General features: G+C 41.8%; 1 long non-coding RNA gene across 1 annotated transcript; it reads left to right on the forward strand.

Moving 5' to 3' along the window:
- Positions 1-220: 220 nt before the first annotated feature.
- Positions 221-15,587, forward strand: LOC138069173 (uncharacterized). Its single transcript, XR_011143994.1, has 3 exons — positions 221-500; positions 14,473-14,518; positions 15,026-15,587. It is a non-coding gene; the product is annotated as an uncharacterized lncRNA (long non-coding RNA).
- The last annotated feature ends 1,814 nt before the right edge of the window (positions 15,588-17,401 follow it).

The raw sequence follows: 17,401 nt of genomic DNA on the forward strand, positions 1-17,401 counted from the left end.
TATAAAGGACTTTCAAATAATGCCATTCTTACACAGCAAAAAAAAAAAAAAAAAACAAGTAGTTCTGTGCAGGTTTTATTCCTGCCTGGCAACTGCCAAGGCTTGGTTCTCATCTACCTTGCACTCCACCTGGTTGTGCTGTTGACCATGAAGCCCTAGCCTGTGAGGTTATCTGGAAAACAGGAAATAGCTGGTGACTAATACCATCTCCATGCGCTGTGAGTCAGAAGGGGGGGGGGGGGGGAAAGGAGAGTGAGAGATCGTTTCCTGGGCCAGCAAAAGGAAAGAAAGGAAATTAATTTCCCCTGCAGAGTCCTGTGTGAGGCTGCTGAATGTCGAAGGCAGGTGTCACTTGGCTGGCACAATAAGCCGCAGAGGAAATCTGCAGTGGTATGGTAATCTTTTGCTTCTGGTTCAGCTATTTTGACTAATTCTGACGTAAAGAGCACCTCAACCTGTTGATTTCATCCTTCTTCAGAACATATTTCTTAAGAAGGAGGGTAAGTACCAGCCTTTATTTACCTGAGATCACTTCCAGATGAAAAAAAAAAAGAAGGGAAATGCACTCTCAAGTCCTGGTCACTGAAGTTTTAATTCAGATTTTAGATCTGCCTCCTCATTCCTGCAATTCACTGATAAAATGAACTTTAGGATAAAATTCAGTGCCCTTACATTGTCTAGGGGAGGGACATGAAGCTCTGAGCAGTATGAATTGGGGAAATAGATTGGGTGTTGCAGTTCTGGACTCATCTGGGGCAAAACACTGCTTTACAGTACGCCAGCCCTGCTTCTAATCTGCTACTCGGCATTAGTGAAATTCTCTCCCAAATGTGCTTTTCAGCCCTACTGCTAGCCTGTATGCTAGATTTTGCAAGGAAGACTGCAAAAAGCTGCTCATTATCAGCAGCCAGTGATACTTCTGTACTGGTGAAATCTCCTAGCTGTCAGAGGCTGTTAAACCCTGCAGCTAGAGGAGACAAGAGGAGAGGATCCCTTCCCAACTCTCTCAGGTTCCTTTCACAGCTCTGCCAATGCTGTGCTATAACTTAAATTAAGTCAGTTAACCTCTCTGAGCATCAGCTGTACAGCGCATACATTTACTGGGGAAGGGGAGCTGAAGACTTCTTCAGCAGCTTTGGAAAGTGCTTTAAAATACTGAGACAGAAGCAGTAGAGAAATGCAAAGGCATTATTTTTTCTGATCTTACAAGCAGTAAGTCACTATATAGGCTGTGAAGAAACATTTGGTCTTGGGGCTGATGTGATGCTCGTGTGTATTGCAGCACTTTGCAAGGCTTGTGTAGAGCAGGGTTGGGAGGAAGGGAAGAGGGAAGGAAACACTGACAGTGGGGGGCCAGTGAAAACCCCAGATAGCTTCTGTAGTGCCATTAAAGCCCAGCTGCCTGATTGCAGGCTGGTTCCAGTGGGGAAGAAACCATGTTTCTGTACAGCTGTCTCAGAGCAAGAACAGCTGCAGCTGCCTCACACACAAGAACTTAGGACTTGGAAGAATTAACTATTCTTGAGCTTGCAAGAACTAGGTGCTTGGGTTTTAATTGACTCCATTTTGCCCATGGTTTACAGTTTCTGAACTATGCTTCAAATTATATTTGACGGAGGCCTTGCCTGCTAAGTAATTTTTGAAGTGATAAGGTTGGTGGTGCCTCCATACCCAGGATGTTTCCAAAGCAAAGAGCTAGGCCTCTGCTGATGACTCCGGAGCAGCTGCTCCATGCGGTACTTGACTAGAGTTTGCAGACATCAGCCAGCAAAGCTAAAGGGGTTTGAAATCCTAATCACGGCAAGAGGGTGGATCAAATTCCCCTGGGATGATCAGTGCTGGCAGGGAGGGCTCCGGAGTCAATATTAACATGTAGTTGCTGTCAGTGGCACCCATTTTCATGCAGCTATTTTTATTCCTGGAGAAGTCAGCTGGCGCTTTTACTGAAGGAGGGAACGTCAGGAGGACACGCTGAGCTATCTCCAGCTCCCACCTTGATCAGGAATAGACTGCAACTTGAGGAAAAGTGGATGAATGTACAATTATGGGATAGATGGTGAAAGGCATGATAGATGGTGAAAGGCATCTTATTCTCAGATGATTGTCAGGGAAGTGTTACTACACATATCTTCATTTCTCATTTACCTTAGTGAGCCCTTCATAGGAATGCAATGCCATGATGTGTGATCTCACATGAGCTCACTTCTTGCATGCTGGAAATACCATAGGAAGACTAGACCTTGCATTCACAGCACCCAATGAATGACTCATGCTCATCTATAGAAAACTGGGTTTATCTGGTTGCTTATGGAACCACACGGCACAATCAAAATAGAAATGAGAGGCCTGATGCTGAACCCACCTACCCCACTGTAAGTCATTATAAGCCCACTGAAATCAATTAAGTTAAATATATGAAGTTAAGATGAGGCCCAAAATCTGGAATCTGAAGTACTTAGGCCTAAACCACTCCACGGCTTTTAGTACAAAAGATTTTCCGACTGCAGAAAATTACGGGTTTCTTATCATGCTGTCAAGGAGTGACTCAGCCCTGGAGAAGAAATCTTGAAAAAGTTCCTGCTTATCATAAACCTCTCTTCACTGTTTCTGGAGTGGATGAAAGACCTGAGGTTGAATATCCCCAGGGTTAAAAGCATTATACTTTATTGAAAAACAGTACTTAATTAAAAGTACATACATTTTTACAAGCATATACTTTATATACTTAATAGCACTATAAGAAATGATATCTAAATATTATAGATGGAAGGATTTGGAAGAGTTTGCTTTATTTTTGCCACTTGTGCTTGTTTACCTTTAAGATATGACATACTTCATACAAGGCAGGGTTGCAGATGCTTTAACCACACACAGGGTGAAATCCAAGTCCCTCTAAAGTCAGTGGGAACTTTGCCATTCAAAGTCAAGAGTTTTAGTGCGCCAACTGACCAGAAAACCCCGACTCCAAATGGCTCTGTCAGTATGTTCAGCACTAGTCTTGGTTGGAAAATGCTTTATTGTGCCATGGAAACTTATAATGAGAAAAGGAGAGGGAGGGGGAAGGCTTGTTGTTGCCAGCTCAGGTTTTGATGGAAAGCTTTTCTCTAGCCTTCCTCTGTGAAGGGATATGGAAGACCCAGTCAGGGAGCTGGCAGAGTAGGACATGGTAATTCAGTCATGTTGAATAAGACGTTTAGAAATTCTCTGAAACCTGGTTTGGGCATTGACTTTCCACTAGCTTTAACTCAAAGGCAGTTATTACTTTGCAAATAGAATTACTGACTGCAGTGACTGGGGAAGAAACTTACTTTTCTAGGTGAATAAAGGCACGAGAATGTGTCCCGGGTTTATAGGATGATGGGAAGCCTGAGATAGTCTGGGAAAAGCAGAGGAGGATCTAAGGAGAGAAAGAAGGGAAAAGACAGTTGGGAATAGAGTCCTGGTTAGGCACTGAGGAGCCAGTGCAAGGACATAAACAGAAAGACCAACGTCATCCTAGTGCTGGGAGAGTATTTAGGGAACCTAAGGAAATAAAGCAGGAGGTAGGCAGGAGATGCGTAATCTAAACTGGTCATTTAGGAAGGGGAAAAAAGGAACATAAAGCTTTAATAGAAAGCAAAAATACTCCTTGGATGTAGGCAACTGTTTTCATTAGAGAAATTGCCAGAGCCTTGGACAGAAAGAGAAGCAGAAGAGCATAAAGGTATTTGAGAACAGCAAAAAACAAACTCCTGGCACTAAAGGAAGAGGAAGAAGCCCGGGAGATGAAGAAGTGTATAGTAATGACGAATGCAAATAAGTATACACAGGAGATGTTCTAAAGTCAAATGGAAAATACTTCACATGCCTTTCTATTGAAATCCCACATATTCCTGTAGAAAGCTGGTCACCACCAAAAAATGCTAACTACAGTTTTAAAAAGCACACTCTCCGTATTGCTCAAGGTGGCACATGCTTCCTATTCACATCCTAACTTTTAGCTTGCTGGCCAAAGTAGAATGGGAAAAGCAGACTTTCCTTTTGGCCTGGTTTTCCTTGAAGCCTGGGAGCTGAATTCCACTTCTCACTTTGAATCATTGAGACTTGCTATTGGACTAGAGTCAAGTCACATCCCTCACCTCTCTGTGATTCAATAAACCCAGCTTTTAAGGAAAAAAGTATGCAGAAGAGCCCATAAAGGCAGGCTTTGGATACAAGATGAGTTGCTGTGGATTGACAGTTTAAAAGTATGGAAATCTGTGGAGTAAAATTCACAGAGAGAAGAACTCAGTGCAATGTCTCTGGTAGCTCAAGGATGTGTCCTCTTCCTGTACTCTCATAGATATTTCCCTTGTCTCATGAGTGGATTGGTTAAGAAACAGACTGTGGTAATGGCGAAGATGCATGAATGCATCTAACTGCCAGCCTGGAGCTGGCTAATTAGCTAAATGGGTCTAGTGTCAGGTTGCAAACCAGGTAGATGCTTCTCCCACCTTATAAATTCTTTGCATAATGGAGGAAATAAAATTCATTCTTTTTATGAACTTGTAATTAAATAATGTAAATGGAATTCCAATAGGCTCATTATGCCCTGTCAGAGTTTGGCAATGGCGGTTAGCGCAGCTGGCCTGACGTTGACCTACCAAGTGACTTAGAGCAAGAAATGTCACCATCTGTCTGCCTTAGTTTCTCCATCTGTAAAAGAGGAACAATGATATTTTGTCTTTACCTTGCTCATAATGAACGATGCAAGACTTCGCTAATTGGTGCTTGCAAACCCATTTGAGTGCCTTGGATGAGAAGTGTTAGAGGAGGCCATGAATCGCACTTGGCTGCATATCATTTCTTAATGTTCTTTGGGAAGCTTTTCAGCATGCTGGGCATAGCATGGCATTCACCTGGCACTTCCAGGGTGTCCTTCAACTAGAAACCATGCAGTGTCTATCCAACAACCCTTCTCTCTCGAGGGACTGAGAATCCTGTACGTTTGTATGTGCCTTTATTTAATGAAGTAATTATGCGTGCTAACGACATTCTTCGAGAAACATCCTATCTAAAGTTTCCCACCATTCTTGCACTGGTAGTTTTCCCCCTTCCCTCCTCCTTTCCCTTATTAATTTATGAAGCAGCTAATTATGATCCCTCCAGGCTAAATAACTGTGCAGTTAGAGATGCACTAGATGAGTGGGTATGGCAAGGCAATGGAGAGCATTTTTCTCTTCGCCTATTACATGTATTGTTTTAGGTAATTAACATCCACTTTGTAGTGGCAACACAGACGCCTTGCTGTCTGTACAGCTTCTTGGCTCAGATCCTTTCAAATACTCCCTGGTACACTCCTTGCAAAACCATGTGAAGTGTTATATAACTCTCTAGGTTGAAAGGCAATTGTGTACATCCAGGTTATTAAGGGGTTCTATAGATATGTATAAAGCCAACAAACATTTCAGGCATTATCCAAGGTACCTTAAGCTTATGGTCAGTTCAAGTGACTAAAAGCATTCAGAAAACCCACGGAAACTTTCCTCCTTTCTCCTTTGCCAGTCCTTCCAGTAGTTTGGAATTTATACCTAGGAATACTAAGGAAAATATTAACACCAGCGTTACATGTTTCAGATCAGTGCTTGCTACACCTTAGCGTTTTTGAAAGCTGATGGCATGCTTAGCACTGGACAGTAAAAAAAGCCTGAAGGCTGTCCTTGTCTCCTAGATATTCCCCTCCCCTTAGGGACTAGCTACATAGAAACTGGATTGAGCCTGGAGATTTAGCAGTGGGGACAGCTTAGTGTTCTTGTAACTGCTGCTTACTAAACCTTGGCTTAGCGTGTTTGCAAGAAGATTTTGTAAGAAGAGAGCGTGGTGGTTTAACAAAGTGGGAAGGGAAAGCCATTCAGCCCATGTGGGACAAGGTCAAAAAATGTGCTGAGCTGTAAATTCTGGACAAGCTCAGTATGAAGACATCTTTGGACTCCCTCATATCTCCAGCTATAGTGTTAACAATGAACATTCAGGTACCCTGGAATAAACAGTATTTGAGACAGAAACAGTTTCTGGGCATCTACTAAATTAAATTATTATTATTGATGGTGTGCCTCTTTTTCACTTGCAGGCTTTTTTAAGTCCACTGTTTGAGACAGTCAGTGCTATCTCTAAGCTGAGTGAATACTCAGAAATGCAATAAAAGACAGGTTGAAAGCAAGGTCTCTTGCTATTTTGTGCTGGGGAAAATTCCTGTTTTTCACCCTGCTGCTGTTTGGTATCTGCAGAGATACCATACTAGCTAACAGCTTCTCCGGACTCAAATCTGCCTTTATGAGTTTGCCTGTGAAGAAGTATATAGAGGCTAAAATTGTGGCCCAGAATGATTTTAGATAGAGAGGCAAACATTGGCATTTTTTTCCTTCCCTACCCCTACCAATCATCAGTGTGTGTCAGTTTGGTTGCTCATAAAGTTAAGAATCAGATAGGGCTGTCTAGAGCGTGGGCTGCTGCTTTGCAAGTTTAATTACACAGCTTCTCAGCCACTGACCTGCAGCACCTACAGAATTCATGCTTGGAGCAGGGCCAGCCAGTCCCAGCATGGGGTGCTAACAGGAGTGGAGGATCTCACCCAGTGGTGAAGGATAGACAACACCACTGAGTCAGAACAGAACTGTCAGGCCCACTCCTACCTGGGACCTAAGAGAGGCCATCTGATGCCCTCCATGCTTGCTCAACATCTTCTTCTCCAGCTTGTCACCTGTGTGTGAACCCTCTGTTTTGATTTGGATGAAAAAGTGCTCATCAGCATTTTCAGACTTGTGGGCATCATTTGCTACTCATCCTTGTAAGATAGCAATCCATCCCCTCCCAACAGATATGAAATTATTAATTGCTGCTGTAAATCAACAGAGTGTGCTGTAAGCCAGCCGTGACAAATATCCTGGGAAGCAGCTATGCAAACAAGATGGTTGATAAAAGCAGAGGAAGGCATACAAGTCAAGCTGTGGAATGGGAAAAAAAAAAAAGAAACACTTAAAAAAAAAAAAAAGTGCAGTACTTGATGGTCAGTTTCAAGATAGGGATTTATAACCTTTTTTATTACTTTTGTTAGTGTAAATTGCAAATGTTCAGCTTGATGAGTGTTAGCAAAGACAGTGGAAGGATCGGTGGAAGGTCTGTATAATGTGATACAATCAGCAGCTCCAGCTAAAGAGAGTAGGGAAAAAGCTGGGAAAGCTTGAAGATGAGGATAATATAAGGTTTTTGTGTGAAGTGCCATCAGGCTGGACAAGGTGGAGTGAAGGATCTCCATCCAGAAGGTCAGAAATAGAGTGTACTGGAGACCAAGGGAGACTGGAGAAACAAAAAAAGGTGTATTACAAGGCAAGACTGTGAGGGAAAGACCAGAGATGGAGCAGTTTACTGGCTGGATTAGACTAGCAGGAGGTGCTAGATGTGGCTGTGTGACACACAAACAGCTTCCTGCAATGCAGTAAAGAACAGTGAAGAAACCAACGTAGCTGCAGTCTATGCTGTGTTGCTCTAGCCTATGCTATTATTAGTTATTGTCACTTGTGAGCCTCAAATTCACTAAAAAATTATTTTAAAAATATATCCTTTCCATCTGTTTTCCAGCTTTTATACCAAAATTGTAATTAAAACATTAAGGAAAATGGAAAAAGATTTTCCTTTCACTAACTTTGAGTATATCCAATTTGTGTTTCATGTGTTTCCATTTTTTTTTCTTCCTGAAGGGTTTGTTTTTCTGAAGCACAATGGAAACACTACACTTATTTTCTTTTTTGAAAGCATTTCTGAGACTTCAGGGAGTGCACCTACATTTTATAAACCTGTCAATGGCTCTGGCCATCTTCCAGGCCCCCTGGGGCAGGTCTATAGTAAGCAGTTGAGGCTACCCAGCAGAGGTACCATTATGATGTTGGACTCTCCAGACCTTAATTGTATTCCTTAGTGCTGACACCTGCCAGTAAATACAGAGCATTCAAAAGCACTCAGAAGTGGATGCAATGATTGCATGTTTTTCTTTTTACAGAAATGTTTGGAGTCATTCTTCTTAGAAATACCTAGTGGTTGAATGGACATTTAGGAGACTTTCATAAACACATTTTGTCCTGCAAATGATATACATGAAAGGGCCTTTCTGTGTGTTTGATGTTCTGAGAGCGCTCGCTTTGGCAGGTGCCAACTCTGGCTCAAGATATCCCTAAGTCACAGGCTGCTGAAGGCAGGGAGCGTATTCTCAGGGAGAATCACCATGTGCCCGTCCTCTTCTCATGCTCCACCGTAAACATCAGCTACTGGCCACTGCCAGAGACAGGCTACAATTAGGCAGACCTCAAGTTTCAGCTGGCGCAGCTGTGCTTGTATTACCATGCCATACTGTGCCCAGATTTACCACTAAGAAAATGGAGTGCAAAACAATAGAGCTACAAGAGTCGAGGGACTTTGTGCAACTCTTTCTTATAGGCACTCATGTCTCCATGCCAGTTGCAAGTAATGCAGCCACCCCAGTGTCATGCCAATGAAAGTATTATACCAAAGTATCATGCATTCCCTAGACACACAAACTGTAACTAGCAGATTAAAATGAATACCCTGTAGTGTTATGTAAAAAAGCCCGGTGTCTCTTGTCTGGGAGATTAAAAATAGGTTGGCAGAAAGAAAAGAGACAATAATTGCCAAATTCAATCAATATAATTTTTAACCAGCACACAGCATAAATGATACCATTTTAGACTGTTCTATAAAATTGTTCCACGAACTTTTATAAGAAAGCAAATACAATTCCATTAGCAAGATTTTTCCTGTATGTTCAGAAATTTTATTTTATTTACTAATGTAAATACATTCCCTTTCCATACTCAGGTGATCCGTCCAACATACATGTCGCTATAGGAACAGCAAACTTTTCATTAATATTAAAACTGCCTCCTTGCAAAGGGTAATGATGATTTATGCAAAAAGCTTACTTTGTGGGAAAATGAAGTGTTGTAGGTTTACATTTCGTGTATTTCTTCTTTTCACATTATGAATAACTGCTGTTTCCTTGAAATAAGTCATTAATATAGGGATATGAGTATATCCTCCTGAGGGCCATCTTCTGCTATTGTCATTGTCCCGTATCCTGAAGTCGGTAGAAATATTAGCTTTATGTAGAAAGTTCCTCTGAGACTAGAAATGAAAACAAGAGAGTAGCCTTTCTTTCTGAAGCTTGTTTTGCTGTTTCTTCTATTTTGAGGGTGATTTCTTTAATGAAGAGACTGTTGTGCTCACAGGCATGATAAGTATGTCCACATATCATTTTGTGAAATTCTGCAGAAATGCTGGTTCAGGATCATTTCTGTGAAATTAACATCTGCCTAGCACAGAAACTGTAGTAGGTCTGATATTAACTGGTTTTGGCAATAATTTATTACTGAAATTATTTACAGCATGGGAGCTGTAGTGTAGTCTCGCTGATCATATTCGATTAGATTATTCTTCACAGTTCAAACAGCCTGCACTTCTAATGCACTGGTTAACCCAGTGTGACATCATTGAAGCCCTCCTGGGTATTTTGCAGCTTGCCTCCCTAGGCATTATTGCCAGTAAAATAAAGGGGATATTTTCTCAAGGCACAAGAGGAGTTTACACATAATTTATTGCACATATGTTATACAGTTGCAGAGACCGAGCTGTTCTTGAGCAGTGCTGAGAGCAGGCCACAGTTTACAAAGCTGTATGAACGTTGCTAATTTGGGTTCTCAGGGATTTGTTTTAGGTAGCTGCAGGACCCAAAGTTTCACCTTCAGAGTGATTCAAATCCAGATCCTATATCCCTGGCAGAAAGTCTCTGCTAGACTCTACAAATTGACTCAGAATCTCTAGAAGTTCTCCTCAGGATCAAAAGAATTTGTCAAACCTAAGCTGAGTTTCTGGGTTGCAGTACAATTTTTCAGTTGGGTGAAAACTGTACAGCAGTATGTGGCTTTGTGACGAAAAATTCATCCAAGGTAGCGTAGTACTGTGCAACCAGGAGGTTAGCCCCACATATTTCCTCATCCCCACACACGTACACAGACAGCTCCTCATAAAATGTACTACAGCAGGCAGTAAGCCCTCCTCCAAGCTTACACAGGGAACACACCGGACAAAATAGCTTTTTATCTAAGCTCTGTGGGCCAAGTATATGAAACAAAGTTGCCAAACACAAATTAATGTGTAATTATTTTTCTTGCCTGAATCACTTTCTTTCATGTGTCATAACACGCAGAGTAAATAGCACCACACCTTTTTACTTTAATTGTGGTAATCTGATCTCTCAGCCACAAGAAAGCCTTCTCTAATGCCTTCTTTAGAATGGACTTTCAAGGTAAAGCAAGAGCAGTAACTGTAATAATCATCTCTTCTTTTCTTTTGCTGTCAAAAGCGAAGGGGACTGTTAAACTAATCAAAAAGCAGGACCACACGGCAAAAAATAAGCACCCTAAAAGACAAACAGAGGTAAATGTTTAACAGGTGATTTAAGGTGACGGTGGGATTTTTTTTCTGATTTGTCCGGTGACTAATTATTTACATGGTAAACGTAAGGCTCGCTGGCTTTATGGTAATACCATAATGGGAAACATGTTATATCATTTATCCGCAGAGATTGTCTCAGAGTTTTGAGGAATATAAGTTAATAGCGGCAGGTGTCATCTCAGTTTGATCATCAAGGATCTTCTGTGCCTGAAGGATCATTAAGACAAATAGAATTTCATTAGCTGGGTTTGGCCCATGTCTTATATTGAGTGTTTCAGCTCCTTGGAAAAGTGAGAAGCTAGGGATTTAGTACAGAGTAGAAACATGTTTTTACTGAGGAGAAAAAACACTCCTCTTCTCCTTATCGTTTTACATCGCCTTCATTCCCTGACTAGCCACGGTTTAGGAATAAAACGCTAAATCCAAAACTGATCTCGTGAGAAAGTTAAGTCAGGGAGAACATCAGAACGAGTTGCCCATCCAGCTACTTTTATGCTCTAATACCCACTCAAGTGAATGAAAGTCTTCTCTGAGACCTCAGTGGGTGCCCAAGCTTCATGTCCTCACACAGGGCTTGGTGGTGGAGCCATAGACTCAGTGCAGCTCCTGATCCAGCTGCGCACGCTGAGGAGCTTGCTTAGGATGGAGTTCAAGCTTTCTTAATGCAACAAGACGGAAGACCCTGCTGGCCTCCTCTCTTAAGTTCCAGCATGGTAGAAAGCAGCAGGGTTGTGTGATTTGAGATTGGGGGCAATCGTCCACCATCTGAAGCCAATGGTAAGCGTAATCTGAGCTAAGCAAAGCAGCCCTGCAAGTCGTCCAGTGTGCTGGTGAGACAGAGGAGAAATCAGCCTTAGACCCCACCTGGGGTGACCACATGGATAGCACTGGCTCTCTGTGGAGGAAGGGGAGAAGCGAGTAAGAAGATGCAATATACAAACTACTTTCCTGTGTGTTGGAAAGAGAGTAACTCAGCATTCACAACTTTCAATTAGTTGTGGTCACAGTAATGTGATTATTTCTAGTACAACTGGAGCACATGGAGCTTTGAGCCATATCAGCGTCCCCTTGTACTAAACACAGGACAAAGTTCCTGTCATGTGGATGTTTCATCTTGTAAAGTGGTGAGTCAAGCCCTAGGGTCCATGCTCTTCTGGACACCAATCATGCCCCACATGAAGGAAATTCAAAGATGCCATAGCAGGTGTAGATTATGGATCCTCTTCTGTATTCTCCATCATGGGCTGGAGATGTTGAGGTTTTTCTATGTGGCTCCTAGAGATCTGGCAGAAGCTTAGACTGTCCTTACTTCTTTAGGGTCTCCTGTGCTCCTCTTCAGCTCCCTGGTACAGGTGTGTTGCCACAGGTTCCTGTTGGCCTTCTGCTTAGGTAAGAGTCTAATTAAATACTTGTTGCTTTTGCTAGGTTTATTGCTAACTAGTCACACTGAGAGCATTGAAAGTCATTATATGTTAATGTAAGTTAGTCCCTTGATTTCTGTCTAATTTTCTTTGCTGCCAGCATCCAAGAGGCAGCTCATTATCCCTTCCATAGTCACATCCACCCTTGCCCAGCAAAAGGAAATGACCAACCAGTTGGCTGTTAAACTTGCTAGGGAAAGCTCTGGAAAACCATGCCTTTTTACAGCTCGGCCTACTTCGTTTAGAGCCATATACAATGATCTAACCTATAATATACTTAAGAGTAATCTATTTCATTGCTTAAGTGTCAGTTCGTTTATATCATTTCTGCACTAACATCACTGAAGTCATAAAGATCTTAGAAATACCTTATCAAACTCTTTGATGTCAGATTTACCCAACTTAACAAGTGGCTTAACCAAACATCCTCATCACCCAATGCCAAAACATCCTCCTCACCCAGTCTAAACACATTCTGCTCACAACAGATTGAAATATGACAAGGCCTTATTGCCTTATTACCTAACTGACAAAAAAGCCCTCTATATCAGAGGCAAAGTATTGAACATAGCATCCTGTTCCTGTTTCTACTTATTGAAGATTACAGTTGTAGCACTACACCTCACAAAAACACAATGCATAGTCAATAATGCCTGCAGCACGTACATAGCGTTGTTTATATTTTCTGTTCCTAATGACAGCCAAGAAGGCAAAAAGAAAGGTATGAAAGAAAATATTCTGTCTTGCCCCAAATACAGATTCCTACACTTGCAGAGGTCTTCCTTGCATTCCCAGGACTGAATCAGTGCTATCAATGTGGTGGTTTATCCTTCCCCAGGCTTCATCGCATTGGATGCAGGAGAGCCATTCAGTTTGTATACTGAGGCCATCGTCTCTTGTATGATGCACAGGCAAATGCAGATGGTTATTCCTATCTATTTAAAAGAAAAACTATTAGCCAGTGTTGCAAGAGGTCATGTTTGATACAGGTTTAAAAAGGTGGCATTAGATGGCTACAGGTGGAGCTAATGCAACATCTACCCTCACTGTGCTGGGTCTAGCTAATACAGTGCTTCTGTCTTTTATGGGTATACCGTCCACCCACACAGCTGCACCCAGTATGGGATGTTTTACAAGTGTTTCTTTCATCTAAACTAATCAAAGCCATTAGTTTACAGGAATCAGAGTGTCTAGAGAGATGCCTCCACCCTTTATGAGAGACCATCCTGTTGTAGATTCAAACAGGATGGAAGCAGTCTATAAACATATAAGCAAATAAGAAAAGCTGTGAGGAAAACAAGAGGAGCTATAAACTATTACCATCCAGAGGGTAGGTGTAACTTTTGCAAGGAAGTTTTGTGGCTCATTATATGCTCTGCTGCTTATTGACAAGAGTTGAGCTATTCAGCAAAAAGCTTTAACTCATCAGGTTTGCATCAAAATACAAAATACTTTTGAAATTTGTCTAGCCTCTCTGCATATAATCACTTCATTTTTTTAGGCTGAGATCATCTCAACTTGTGGCACGTGTGAGAGTGAGCTGATCTCAACAATAGACACAATGGTCTGCTTCTTTTTATTCTTCTCTTAATGTTTAGGAACTCCATACCCACCAGCAGTGACATCACAAAGAATGACAATGAGGGTAATAAGCAAGTAAAACATCACTTTAAAAAAAACTATTCTGATATTGGACAATGACCTGTTATGACTAGAGGTGGAGTCTAAAGCCAGATCCCTATTTCCAGTTTCACATATTGTTTCAGATCCATCTCTAACAATCGCTGTAGCAGCAACAATCATAAACAGCAAAAATGAAATACAGAAGCAAAAATGATATGCAGTAGCTACACATTAAGAAGGGTCTTTCTAAAAGGCATGCACTTAAAAATTTCTGTTATAAGTTTGTGGCCTTCTGGATAATAGAGCTTGTATTTTTAATTTTAAATTGAATATGCATAAAATATATGTAAATATTCCTATCCTCAGCCATCCCAGGTAATTTAGATGTACCTATTTCCTATAAATTATCTCAAGCTGCCTTAAGTCATAATCACTTTGTATAGATGATACTGTCAATTAGTATGAGATACAGAATAGTAAAGAGGTTCTCTAAGACAGTTGAAAGTTAAGAGTTACGTATTGTCTTTACATGTGAGCCACGACTGGACAGAGAATGACTGCATCTCCCTCACCTGCACACAGTGCTAGGCCCTATTGGTCCTTTAGACTTGCCCCCCTTCCATCATCACTGGGCATTCTGGTAACGTGGTAGAAGAGCTGGGCATGCAGGCACAATTTGCACATGCTGCAGGGAAGAGTATGAGCTCAGGTTGCCCCTCCCTGTGGGCTGTGGAGCTCTTCCAAAGCTCATGGCTCTGGGTGGGTATTAAAAGCGGAATGGTCCAGAGTTGGAGGGAGCTAGCCCCATCTGAAATAATCTACTGACTGAGACTGTGCTTATCGCAGATGAGGACAGTTCTATGTCATCACTTGGAACCAAACTAAAAAAATGGGAGAAAGGATATCAGTGTTGGAATGAAGTGTTTTCTTCTATTTATTCTTCCAGATAAGCTTCTTCTAGTGCAGCTGGACTACTTTGGCCGTGAGTGCTGGTGAGTCCACCATACTTTTTTATGATATACAAAGGCCTTATGCAAAGAGGCATATACAAAGATGCTAACACAGGTCCACAAAGTAGATAATGCTGTTGTACAACAGCAAATATTTTGAACATACTGATTTCATTCTTTAACAGCTGGTTACATCTCCTGTTCATGTTCACATTCCTAGCAAGGTTTATGCACCTCACAAAGAACAGACTTCCCTTTGCACACTCCCCCTTGGTGTATTATTGAATTGACAGGATGGAAAGGGCCTCAAGTCCAGCCCCTAGGAACACTGCTGGTCCAGGCCTCCCACCCTTGTCTGCGCGGGCCGCTCCTGGGCAAGGTGAGGCTGCTTTGTACTTCAAAGGCTGGGAATTGCACTTAGTGGGACTTCAAGCAAAATGCCCCTGGGACCCTCCAGTTACGGAGATTGCTTTGGGAGCTTATGGAATCCAGTCCAGTGTTGAAGGATCATTAATCTCTAAACTCAAAGTCCTTTTTTTTGTTCTCCAGTAGACCATCCGATCCACACCTCTCTTGGGGTTCTGTGCCTGAAACAGGACTGAGCCCTTTGCAGCGCTGGGCAGTGGGACAACTACTTCATACACCTCAGATGTTCATACCTGTGAGCACAGAGTTTATGTACTGAAGGATTTTTTTGCAAAAATATATCTGTGAAACTTCTTGAAATTTTGATTTTGTTAATTTTTAAGTACTTTACCACTCAAGTGCCTGGATTAAGTGTCATCCCTTATTGTTGGGACAGAAATATTTGGTGCACTGTAATATATAGCTGCAAGACCAGGAGCTTATAAGTTGTATAGTGGATGAAAAGAAGAAGAATATACTGCATTGAAAGACTCATCTCCTGCTATGAATTAAGACAGGAGGCTTAATCGTCAGATTTTATTTACTGCTAGGTAAATGTTGATGGGTGAATGCCAAGGAAGACAATGAAATACAGTGAAGAAAAGAAAAACAATGTATTGTTTTATCCTGTATATATTAGCCAGAAGTTAAAAGGGCTGGAAAAACAGAAACACCTTAGTGATTAAAGTGATATCTGTTGATGCGTTTTACTGTTCTCTGTGCCTTAATCTGCCAGGCATTTCTAGACAGGCTGCCTGTATGTTTCCCACAGCTGCTAGGGCTATTGGAGAGTGACAGATCTGGAATTACACTACTTATGGCTGCTCCTGAGACTTCTTTAAGGATGGTATAAGCACAGACTAGGTGAAGAGGATATTGTTTCTAGGTAGAGGGGATTTCCTTAGATGAGTAATGAGGAATTAAATCTTCCCCTTTCTCTGACAAGAAGTGGCAGGGGAAAGAAAAAATATCCCCACCCATTACCAAATGCCTCACTCACTTCCTAGGAACCTGAAACCATTTTCCAGAAGTCCTCCTCACAGCTGCCAAATCTCATTGACATTTCTGTTGGGTAAGTATTTACTGCAGGCTCAAGACAGGCTCCTACCAGAGTTTTTTCCACCCCACCCTTCCACCGTGCATATACATAACAAGGCAGTTATTCATGGTCTGTGCACAAGATGAGATGGAAACTCTTGAAGTTGCAGATGGGATTTAGACAGGCTGGGGAATGTGGCAACTTAGGAAGGAAATTGGCCAAGAGCTTAGGACATAATCATCTTGCAGAAATTGTTCTGCTGCCTGTTGTTCTGGTGGCTTATTTTTGGACTGGTGTGGCAGAGAATGCTGTCCCAATTCCCTCCCAGGGCACAGTGCTAACTAATAAGCTAGACCCAAAGGAGCTAACTGGAACATCAGCAGAAACCATCAACATGAGTCTCTCCCTTGGCTAACAGATCCCGTTTCTCAGCAAGTCTAAATAGATCGGGCAGAGTGCTGAACCTCAGTGAAGCTGTACCTGCTCTAGCATCCAAGATTGGTCAGTCAGAGTCAGTTTGAGCATTTTTACATCAAACTGTTTTGTATCATATAGGAACAGGAAGGTCTGCAGAGAGAAGTATATTAAACAGAATGAAATTAAACAAAGGAAAATGGGAGAAGGGACCACATACAATGTTCCTTTGGATTAAGTATTGTGCAGACACAGGAACCTCCATGCTGCACAAAGTTTCTAAGTAATTAGAAAACCCCAGCATCCTCAAAAAAAATGGCTCTAGATAAACATGAGTGCACACATAGACCTCGAGGAAAAATGCTGGAGATGAGGACCATACACCATTTGAGATCAGGGATCTGGTGTAAGTCATGCGTGGGATTCTTTTTCATGTTCCTTCACTCTCATAATTCTTCTCTTCTTTTGCTTGTGTTTGCTGTTGGAACACAAGGCCAAATTTGCCTTTGATCTCAGTTGTGGTTTCAAGGTGCTGTACGTATATAACAACTATGTCATCATCAGGCTCTTGCCCCATGTATTCTAGAGGCTATCGTGTACTGGCAGTAGTTTTCCTCCCTCCATTTGGAAAGATCAGACTGGAGATTATCTGCCTCTTACTAATACATAAATCCCCTTTGAGACTTTCGGTCCTAGTGCTACCTCCTCTGATGCCCTCACAGCCTTTGCCCTGTTCTTCTCACTCAGTAGGACAGGACTGCTGGTTCAGGTTTAGCACCCAAACAGGTGCTAACAGGTGCACTTAGCAGCTGCTTCTCCCATCTCCTTCTAATTATCAGTTGAGGAGCCAAAGAGCAACCTGAAAGTTAGATTCCTACACATAGTCATGTGTGAGGAAGGCCTGATGCTGGAGGGTATGAAAGAGGCATCTTTAGAAATCAAAATAGGTTCTTGAATAATAGTGGTGAGGTGAATCTGCAAGAGGGAATCTGAGCAAGCCTGCAAATCAATTCTTTTCTGCATAGTGAAATCCAGGCTGAGATTTCCATAACATCATTAATTTCAGT

The sequence above is a fragment of the Struthio camelus genome, chromosome 13 (assembly GCF_040807025.1).
Source record: "Struthio camelus isolate bStrCam1 chromosome 13, bStrCam1.hap1, whole genome shotgun sequence".
NCBI classification, from domain to species: domain Eukaryota; kingdom Metazoa; phylum Chordata; class Aves; order Struthioniformes; family Struthionidae; genus Struthio; species Struthio camelus.